Genomic DNA, 11,857 nt, shown 5'->3' with positions numbered 1-11,857 from the left:
TTGCTCTCTTGGTTTCTATGGGAAGGCAGGCTCAATCTTTCTCTCTTTTTTTTAACATCAATATGTACACAAGCGCTCATATACTCACCCCTATAAACACACACACGTACATTATATCCTTACGAGCACCTACAAAGGACTGGGCTGACATATCATCTTGAGATTTTACGAAGTCATCGTTGACGCCTTGTAGTCGACAAGAACGTTTCCTCCCACTGAACACGTATCACCACAAATCTTGAACTAAATCTATCGGGTCTGTCTAGGACACATCTAGATGTGACATCTAAACTGATGTCCACTATGTTTGTGGTCTTTTTTTTTGTCTTAGTCATTTTTTTGTTTCTTGTTGTTGCATTATATATTTGTGGGAGCTTAGATGTGACATTCTTAAAAAACATCTAAATGTGAATTAGATAAACTGAAATCTATAATAGGCCAGGCTACTACTTTTCACCTAACCATTCAACCACATGTTGGTTCGTTCAATCTTGCTCTCTTGGTTCATTGCTTAAGCGAAGACTTTTTTTATAGGATGCTCAAGCGAAGACTTTGAACAGTGTCGACCAATGAACGGAAGGGCGATAGCTCACGACAACCAACTAACGTACACTAATGGATATGCCTTGACCAATGGATGCGTACATAACTTGTAGTATGAGTACAATTTCTTGAAGGTGCAGTTTCCGAGAGGAGACCTGTACTGCACCTGCTCGGTTGTTTTGCAGTGAAATTACACGCCAAAACAATGGCTAGTACATACTCTCTCGGTTTTTATTTACTACCTGTATTATGTTTGTGTAAAGTCAAACTTTATATACTCTTAATAAGTTCGTAGAAAAATATATTAACTTATACAACACCAAATCCATAACATTGGATTCATCATTACATATGTTTTCACATCATATAAATTTGTTAATGTAAATGTTTATATTGTTTTCTACTCCCTCCGTCCCGTAATGTAAGACGTTTTTTGACACTACACTAGAGTCAAAAAACGTCTTACATTATGGGACGGAGGGAGTACAAACTTAGCAGTCAAATCTAATATGCGAAGTAAATAAAACAGAAGGATTACATCCGTGTGCCTGTCAGGGTAGGATGGAAATCACTCATTCGCAGAAAAAATAGGACTGAAAACACTCGTACAGAGAGCTCCTCTTCAAATCAAATAAATTTCTTCTCTGCTCACGAAACTGCGATCCTGCTGAATCCAGATTCCTGAAGTCGGCCGCGGTCATTATTTTGCTGCCTGCTTCGTGCCGTGCTTTGTTCAACTCGAACGATACACAGCGCTGGCCCCCGGTAGCCACCCCAATAGGAGGAGCGGGCCGTTTTTATCAGCTGTTTTTCTAAGTTTGTTTTGTTCTTTGGTTTTCCATTTGGTTTTGTCCAGTTTCCGTTAGCACTTTATTGTCCGGTTTAGTGCCTTTTCTGGTTTCTAACTTTTGTTATATTTCTATTTTTTGTGTTCTTTTTTCCTATTTCATTTTGTCTTTCTTTTCCGTGTTTATTTTCCTGTTTTAAGATCTTTTTTACATTTACATGGACATTATTTTTATAAATATATATACACCAATTTTTCCTGAACTACATGCTGAACATTTTACAATAGATGGCAAACATTTTTTATACACATGTGGTACATTTTTATATGCTTTTGCAGAATCCTAAAGCAAATAACAAGATACCGTAGAAAAGATAAACATTTTTAAATAAAAGAACAACCTAAAAACATATAGATAGCTTTAACGGCATCTACTGCCAAATAACTCAATTTTTGTTTTGCCGGTTTTGCAATTCACATGAATTTTGCTACTAATAATGTAAAATATCACTATTTTCACTATTTTGTTTAACCTCGTATTAAGATGATTTTTATATCAAAATCGTCCGTTTTGATGAGACGAAGAACTTTACTGTTGACGCCTTTTTCATCCGAGGCCATCTTATATGGGTTTTGTGCCATGCCAAAATCTGGTGTCAACACTATCTTTCCAACAACGTATCATTTACATCATTCCGATGAGCGGTTCGAAATAAATCATGAAACAACTCTCTTTGTCACTCGTTGGTTGCCGCACCATATTCGAAATTCATTTCAAACCATAAGAAATCTTGAAAAGTATTCTAAATGAAAAGGTTGCGCCTAATACATAGCTTTCCAACGGCATAACACACGCCTCGTTTTGATAAACGGTTCAAAAATTACAACAACCAAAAACTACTGAAAAAAGCCTCTTGTAGTTCGCTCTGTCGACACTGTAGTGCGATTTTCCGTCTGAGCAGTTCACTTCATCGATTTTGGGGTCCGCGAAAAACAGTGTCTATATATCGTTAAATTCAAAACTGCTTGTAAACCGTAACGAACAAGAGAGATTGCTATACATGAAAAAGATGCACCTCGTTCATATCTTTTCAAAGGTGACCGTTTGCATCATTTTGATGAGCTGTTTGAAAAAAGTGAAAAAAAAACCCGCTCGCTGTCACTTGTTGGATGCCCGCACCATTTTCAAAATTGCTCTTAAACTATGAGGAATCTTGAAAAGTGTTTAATATGGCAAATTTGTGCATAATTCATAGCTTTGCAATGGTATACCACACACCTCGTTCCGACAAACGGTTTAAAAATTGGATTGAAAATAGTACCAAAAATCGTGCGTAGTTTTTTTTTTCTATTAGCAATGCAGTTTTTGTTTGTTAGCAGTACAGCTCGTTTAGTTTCCGCGGAAGGTTCAAAAGTATTAGCAGAATAAATGTTAGTATAATAGATCAGTTGTGTGTGTGTGTGGAGGGGGGGGGGGGGGGGGGGCGTGCGTGCATGAGTGTGTGTTTAAGCCTACTTTCCTTTTCAAATGTAAAACAAGTATGTTGTGTCATCAACCCAATGTCCTAGATCCTAACTATGAGAATTTTAAAATTTCTCACAACGTTTAACAAACAGGGTGAGTTGAGTAAGATAATATGTCAGAATTTGTAGCTTTATTGAAGGCCTTAGTTAGAGCACACCATGGCTATCAACATGAAAACTATCATATATGCAAATCAAAACCACATCAACCAATGGTGTCAATCAACCAAATATTAAATTCGCATTACCATGTAGAAATGCCAATATATGTGTAAAACGTACGATGAATACTATTAGAGGGGAGTTGTAGTTAATATAAAACACGAAACAGTTCAAAGCAGGATGGCCACCCTCCTGTTGATTTCAATTGTTATCTGCTTAAAAGATGTGCTTCTAGAATTATTTTCATTCTTTACCGATATTGTGAAACCAAGGAAAACACTTGTGACATAGAAAGGAATGCATTCTTTAGTCCTTTGCTTGTATTTTTTGTTTAGTGGGTTTTTAAAAGGTAAATTCTCATACAATTGATGTCCATTATTGCGAACAAAGATTTCAATCTTGATCATGGTATGAGGGAGGTAAGATAATCATTCTCAGTATTAGTTAGTGCCAAGAATTTTACCATTTTTTTGAATATGAGGATTTAAGGTTTAGGCTTGAACATTCTAATGCAATTTCAACCGAGTCTTGAACCCTATACCATAAAGCATCATGACAAACTTAAACAGGTCCTTTTTAACAATGGCAAACAAGCCTCATAACATTTCTCAGTTGTAGGCCACGAGTTTAACCTCGGTGTTGTTAAAATGTGTGCACAATTTTGTATTATGTGTTAATTAACTATTGTTTCTTATGTTATACTTCATGAAAAAGAAGTGTTGTTGCAATAGCATGATTTTATATTATGGGTAATAAAAATGAATCTATATATGCTCGGTATGATAAAATGTGTGCATGATTTTATACTATGTGTTAATTAGTGTTGTTTCTAGTCTCATACTCTCGTCGTTTGAAAATACATTGCAAATTATTTTTGTCCTACTTCACAGTTTGTAGAGTTTGGCTGAGATTATCAAAAATATAGCAACATCCACAACACCGTCTAGTTCTTCTGGGCGGCTTAAAAAATAAGCCGCCTCTCCCCAGCTTAAAAAAAATAAGCCGCTCCCAAAATTTGCTGAGGCTTCTAGGTTAGTAATCCCATAACTAGTTCAGAACCCCCAATGAATGAGGGAGGTCGCTTATGAGACTGCCTATGGAGAAGGCAACTTATTTTTTAAGCCGCCAAAAGAACTGGCCCTAACGTTATTAGTTCCCCTTTCCCAGAAAACAAATATTATTAGTTCTTTTTTGCAGGGAAAATAAATTATTAGCTCCATCCGGAGATATATTTTCATATTGTATTTCTTCGAAATATAAATCTTGAATTATTATTCATAAGAATTGCATGCATTTTGTCCATAGTAAAGACAGATTTGAGGATCTGTCTATGATAAGATGTGTTTGGTGAATGTTTTGTAGTATGTTGGCGATATGTTTCACGATTTTCCAGTAATGCAAGATCATAATGTAGGTTAGATATCCCCCGGTCTGTTTTGTATGCACTAAAAGATAACATCATGATTCGCAAAAAAAAAAAGATAACATCAACCTGTTTTACTCCCCCTGTCTGTTTTTGACTCCCTATTCCCCATGCTACAAAGACTAAAGTACTTTCTAATAAAGATACTTTTTTATATTTGGAGTGGTGAAGTGTCCATCATCACCCATGATTCGAAAGTTATAGACTTCACAACGACCAGGTATGGAGTATTAGGTGCATTTCACGAAAGAACTGTCTACCAAATTTAAAATACGTGACATATGTCGCTCTAAGTGGTTCAGTTTCTTGATTGACACCAACCATCAAATTGTCTTATAATTTGACACCAACTAGCGTTTTACAGCTAGCCCACCCTTGGTACCAAATCATTGAAGATAACTTCAAACTAAGCAAGTGTGTGACACCAGACGTTGTTGTCCATAATATAACAACAAAAAGTTATACATAGTGCGCTGATAGATGCAAGTGGCCATGTAATACGACAGGTAATGGATAGGATCGACATATGCTCGTCACAACCTACTCCCTCCGTTCCCAAATAATTGTCTTTCTAGCCATCTCAAATGGACTAAACAGACGGATGTATATAGACATATTTTAGAGTGTAGATTTACTCATTTTACTCCGTATGTAGTCACTTGTTGAAATCTATAGAAAGACAATTATTTAGGAACGGAGGGAGTACAAAAGAACTCGGCCCATAATGCATGTTTCGTGGCATGTGGTAGGTTGTCTCGAGGCGCATCGATCGCTACTTTGCAATTTTCTACTCGAGGCACCAGTACTTAATGGACAGCGTTAGGTATGTCTGAACGAATGGAGATAAGTGCGAAACTTCGCGGCAACCAACTGCCACGCAACTTGTACATTGTTTTTGTTTGCTCGATTTGTCTGGCAGTCAAACCACGTGCCAAATGAAAGGGTGGCTACTCCGGCTGTCCCAACAGTATTCAATACTACGCGCCTGCCTGTCCCGACCTGGAAGATATGTTGTTTGTTTTTTGTGAATATACATGTCCTAATGAAAGGGTGGTTAGGATATGTTGTTTGTTTTTTGTGAATAAACATTTCATGTCTACACGTGTATGACAAATCGAGCAGGCGGTGCTTCTTCCCCTCGCAGCACGAATAAATCAGCGGAGTTCTCGTCAAATAGAAGTGGGCCGCCCTCCCTGCGCTTCTCCTCTGTTGCACTGCTTGCCAGTTGCCACTGGCTCGGTTGACGTATAGACTGTAGCGAGCTGATGAGCTGGTCGCTAGAAGGCCGAAACCCACAAGCCGAAGTCTCGCAACATTTTTGGTAGGAACAGAGATGTTTGCACATCTCTCCTTCAACAAAAGCAATCCAGTTCTGAACAACTTTATGGGCTTATGCCTATTTTTAAATAACAAACATTTTTTAAATTCTTGAATATATTCTAAATTCATAAACATTCGTCATCACATGTTATATGTGTCAATATCTTTTTACATTTGGAAATATAACATAATTCCTGATTTCAATCAAATTCATGAAAAACCAAATTTGTAAACATGCTTCCAAATTTATCAACATTTTGCAAATTCAGGAACAACTTTTAAGTTCGTAAAACAATTCTGAATCCACCAATATTTTTAAAAATTATTCAAATTTTTAGAAATCCATGAAGATTTTTAACTTCTCGAACATTTGTATAGTTTGTGATTTGTTTTAAATTCGTGAGTATTATAACATTTGCGACTATATTTAATATTCAGAAACATTTTTTGAATTCATAATAATTTTTTAACTTGCAAGATTCTTTTAAACTCCGCAAACATTTTTTTTAATCGTGAATATTTGTGAAATTCCTGAACACATTTTCAAATTTATGACCTGTTTTCAAATTCTTAAAAGAATCTATTCGTGAATATGTTTGAAATTAGAAGGAAAAGGACCAAGACATAACAAACGGTACAAAAAAATCAAAAGAGAAAAAGGAAAGAAAATCGCCGTGCTCTTGTTTACATTTTTAGGCTCTGTGTGGTGTTGCTTAGGTCAACCACATATAGAGAACGCTCGACCGAAGCGACCAAAGAGACGCCAGTCAGATGAGCAACGTCCACCAAAAACAAAAAGGTTACGAAAGTGACGGTTCCTCGTCAGGGCTATATGTGTCGCCCGTACTGATTTCTGTTACGAGAGGTCCTATGTGCCGCATTCTGCGGCGAATAGCCAGCGCGACGCACACAGGAAGCGTCCGACTGGGCTGGCCCATTATAAGGACCCCGAGGTGTGTGTACAGTGGTAAAAAATCGCAAATCAGAAAATAACAACACGTGGAATCGAACTTACGACGTCCCTATACTCAACAAGCGCTGCTAACCACTGGACTGAATGACTACATCCAAACAATGACGCATTGCGATTATATTTAAGAACTTTCTGCTGCGGGATATTTCCCTTGCATGCTATTTCTTGTACGTGTACTGCAGCATATAGATTTGAATATGTGATTTTTTTGGAAAACCTGGAACATGATTTGAAATACCTGAATATTTTCTAAAGTTGTGAACAGAATTCGAAAACGCAAAATATTTATCAAAATTACGAACAATTTTTTCAAAATACGAACATATTTTGGACTTACGAACAATTTGTTCAAAACGCGAATTTTTTCAAAATTTCAAAAAAGACGAACATTGTTTGAATATGTGAACAAAATTGGACAAGCTGGAACATTTTTTGAAATTAGATAATATTTTTTGACTTTATGATAAATTTTAGAAATGAGAACAATTGTCATAAATAGGAGCGTCAAAACTTGTAAATATGAACATTTTTTAAAATTTGCGAACAAATTTTGGAACGGGAACATTTTTTCAATTTTTGAACAAAATTTAAACATGAACATTTTATAAATTTGTGAACAAAATTACAAAATTAAAAAAATGGACAATTTTGAATTTGTGAACATAAATATTGAATTTGCAGACAAATTGTGAAAACTTAAACAAATTTTGAATTTGTGAACAAAATTACAAAACAGGAACAATTTTTTAAATGGCGAACATATTTTAAAGGTTGAGAACAAAATTTGGAAACACGAACAATTTTCGAAACATGAAAGAAAACGTAAAAAAAGGAAACAAAAAAAAACAGAAAAGGAAAAAAGAAAAGAAGAAAAAACAGAAAATTGAAAAACGAAAAAAAACACGAAATCTGATTCAGGGAACCTTCTAGAAGGTTCCCCAAACCGGTAGAAACCGGATGGGAAACTCCATAAGGTTCCCAAAACCGGAACTGCCGCCTACAGTAGCAGATGGGCCGGCCCAGGTGGTTGGTCTCCTGTGCGATTGCTCGACTCCTTGACGCAGAGAGCGTCAAATAGGATTTTCCTTCTGTTACCTCTCGCCTCAAAGTTTTTCTTTTGTAGCATTGTTTTGTGGGCCGACCCGTTTCGTTATTTCTATTGTTCACTGGCTCGCTTGCCCCCTCTAGATATTATTTGGGTTATTTTCTTCTTTCTGTTTATTGGCTGGACTGGTTCAGTTTTCATTGGGGTTTATTATTTCCTTATTTGTTTATCATTTTTTACGGTTTACACCATGTGTTTCTTTGTTACTTTATATTTTATGTGTTTTCTTTGTTATTATTTTTGTTTTCTATTGCTTTTTTTATTTATGGTTTTCGTTGTTTTGTCCTTTGCTTCTCTTAAGCAAAATTATCCATTTTCTTCAGTTTTTTATTTACATTTGGTGTTCTTTCCTTTCTATGTGTTTTCCTTAATGTTTTCTTCAGTTTCATATTTTACATATTTTTCTCTGTCCTTTTCCTTTTTGGGTTTTCCTTTTTTAATACATGTCTACCTTTTTTCAATACACGTTGTACATTTTCGTATACACCGAAAACATTTTTTGTACATCTTTAAATGCTTTTTAAATACACGGTTGACATTGTTTGTCTAATATATGTTTTGATACGTACTTTGTTCATATAGTTTTTATACATTCGATTCATTTTCTTTGTACGCGTTGAACATTTTTCAAATCCCTTTTTGTAAAATATAAGTTTTGACACCCACTTATTTCAAATAGATTTTTTCATTTTCGTATACATAAAGAACATTTTCTTACACATGTTTAACATTTTTTCTAGTATATGTTTTGGATGCCTTTTTTTAATACGCATTCTTCATTTTTGTGTACATTTGAAACTTTGCTTTTTTATACAGTTAACATTTTTCATATACATGTTTAACTTTTTATTCAAATATATGCTTTGATGCATACTTTTTTCATACACGTTTTGAATTTCCCGTATACATTTGGAACTATGTTTTACACATGTTTAACAGTTTTTAAGTACATTATTGACATTTTTCAAATAGATGTTTTTTAATATGTGTTTAACAGTTTTTCAAGAGTTACACATTTTGAAACGTGACTAACATTTTCTTTAAATGTCATCAACATTTTTTTAAATTACGCTAACAAACTTTTGACACTACGTTAACATTTTTCAAAATTGTGATTGACTTTTAATAAGTAAATTATGTTTTGCAATATGTGTATTTAAAATATTTTCAAAAATATGTACCAAAAAAAAGCACGAAGAACAGAAAATTTAAAGAAACGATCGTAGCCTATGCTCCGTCTCCCTATGGGGCCAACCCAGTGGTGTGTTCCTTGAGGTGAGGCTACGCTTAGTCCCGCCTTAAGCGAGACATAGCCGAGCCCACGGTTCCCTCGGAGAAAGAAAACTATGTGACCAACAATATGAGATGGGTTCTAATGAGCTCGGCTCGCAAGAGCTTAATCAATCACCACGAGAGAGTGGGAGAGTTGTTAGACGTACTGGCCTTAGGCCTAACTGTGTGCAGCTCATAGCCAGCTCCTAGGTACTGAACTGTCGTGCTACCCTTAATTATGTCACCGTTCCTCATCATAGCAGAGGGACGGACACATCCTTGAGGTTTGGAGCTTGTTGAAAATGAATCTCCACCTTGAAATCTCTGAAGTATGTATCACGTTCTCCATAAGCCCAGTTGTTTTTAACTTTGAGGTCGTAGCCAAACAAGAATTTCTGACGTGGCACGAGGGAAGGTCCGGATTTATGGGTTAGGCGGCATCTATTGTTAGCGAAGGGCAGAGCGGGGATTTGAGCACGAGGGGGTGAAGAACAATAGTAGTAGACAATAATGAAGCAACATATATAAGACAAGATAATGTTTACAGACATTACAAATGTGCGCTCTTCCAGTGATCTCAAACTATCAACGTTTTAACCATCGGATCTGAAGTTTTGGGTGTTTTTGGCCGTTGATGCTTCCACCCTGCTGAGAGCGTTGTATGAGCTAGGATGATGCTTATTAGCAAAAAAAACTAGGATGATGCTCCTGCAACAAAATCAGAGTGATCAGCTGTTGTTTCGGCCTACTTGGACTGTGTCATCCAACTTCTCTGTCGCTTTGTCATTGCAAGAAAAAGGAACACATGTCGCGGCTGGGTGAAGCAGCGGTTATGAGGCGAGCGCTTCACACCTCGCCAGCCTAATCGTGCGACTTAGGTCAATAGGTTAGCATTGCGTGGCAGCTCAATGCCAGGAGTGCTTCGATGAGTGCAGCGAACTTCCGCTGTCGTTTGAACTACATTAGCTAAAAGTTTTTGTTTTAGAAAAGAAGGATGCCCCCCGCCTCTGCATCTCGAAGATGCATGCCGCTACTTTATTAATTATTCACAAAGATCTCACAAAGTAATACATCAATATGTCTTAAGCCGCCATCTTAGCAACATATGTCGCTACTCCTATCCATTGATGAAGGGATGCAGAAAGTGTGAGCCGTATACCTAGACTTGTCACCTAGCCTAACATCTAAAGCCCGAGGCCCCGACCAAGCCACATGCCGGGTTTGGGGCAGCGGTCCGACACACTCATAGGTCATCGCCACCGTCTTTCATCAATCCATCTTCAGAGCAGGTACTGACGCATCGACTTTGCCAGGCCTGCCGTCGACGCCCCCGGTGCCGGACAGCGCCTCCTCCCTTGCGCATTCATCATCACGCATCCGTTGCCGAGACTTTGTTGCGCCTCCTTGCTGAGACTCCACGAGGTTGATGCGTCACAAGTAACACCGCTCCACCGCAGATGTTGTCCACTGGTCCCTCGAGCCTATGCACAACTCCAAAAATGACACCCTCAAGAGGGGTACGACACATGAGCACCGCTGTCATCCGATCAACTGATCCAGGATTACCCCCGGAGTTACCATATAGGGGTCTAGAGCTTCTCCACGGCGATGCCTTCAAGAAGGGGACGACGCAGAAAAACACCGCCATCGCCGACCTTCGCAACGTGCCAAGAGTAGGGTTTTCACCCGGATCAGCTCGAGGACCCTCCATCTAGCATCATGTGCACGAGACAGCCACCAAGCACCGACGTCGTGCATGGAACAGGCCGCACCGACCGGATTAGTTCTGACTGGAGACAGGCCCACCATGCCTCCGCCGAAGTTTCGAGGTCGCCGCGGGCACGCAGCTAGCGTACAATGGGCCGCCTCCACAGCATCACCGTCCTGAGGACGCCGCCGCCATGAGCCGCCACCACTATGCAGCCGTGAGTCGCGCCCGCCCGACTCTGCCTTGGCAAGACCGCCTCGCACCAGCCCTCCCGAGGCGCGAAGAACAGGGCCCCGCCGCCTGCCACACCTTCATCTGATTGTTCCATACCCACCCCCTTTCACCCCTTCATCTTCTCCCTGGTCCTGAGGCAATGGTAGCGGCTGCTTCTACACGAGGAGCTCCTCCACCACCCAGGTCAACTTCTCACTACATGCCCAGTCTTTATTTCAACCTACATGTTGTGCAGATCCATCTGAGACAACATTTATCTCCAATGTGTATTTGGTGTGATGACAATGTGGTTAGTGGAACTAATGATGATTATTAAGGCTTATCTTAGGTCATTTGTTCCTTGGAGATTTACTGAGAAAATGATTGAACCCCCTCCCCCCACCCCTGCACACAAACACCTTAAAAAGGTTAAAGGCATGATTTTCAAGCGACTTGAAGCTTTGGTTTTGGTTTTGGTATATTCAAGCAAACCGGATACATATTTATATTAAACGGTGGAGCTGTCAGTTGGTGCAGTTCTAAACAAAGCGTCGTAGCGGGATCTACATGTGAAGCGGAGTACATAGCCGCTTCGGAAGCAGCAAATGAAGGAGTTTGGATGAAGGAGTTCATTTCCGATCTAGGTGTCATACCTAGTGCATCAGGACCAATGAAGATCTTCTGTGACAATACTGGTGCAATTGCCTTGGCAAAGGAATCCAGATTTCACAAGAGGACCAAGCACATCTTCAATTCCATCCGGTACCAAGTCCAGGTGGGAGACATAGAGATTTGCAAGATACATACGGATCTGAATGTTGCAGACC

The sequence above is a fragment of the Triticum aestivum genome, chromosome 2B (genome assembly GCF_018294505.1).
Source record: "Triticum aestivum cultivar Chinese Spring chromosome 2B, IWGSC CS RefSeq v2.1, whole genome shotgun sequence".
NCBI lineage: Eukaryota > Viridiplantae > Streptophyta > Magnoliopsida > Poales > Poaceae > Triticum > Triticum aestivum.
The sequence above is the reverse complement of the archived record's forward strand: the minus strand, read 5'-3'. Positions refer to the sequence as shown.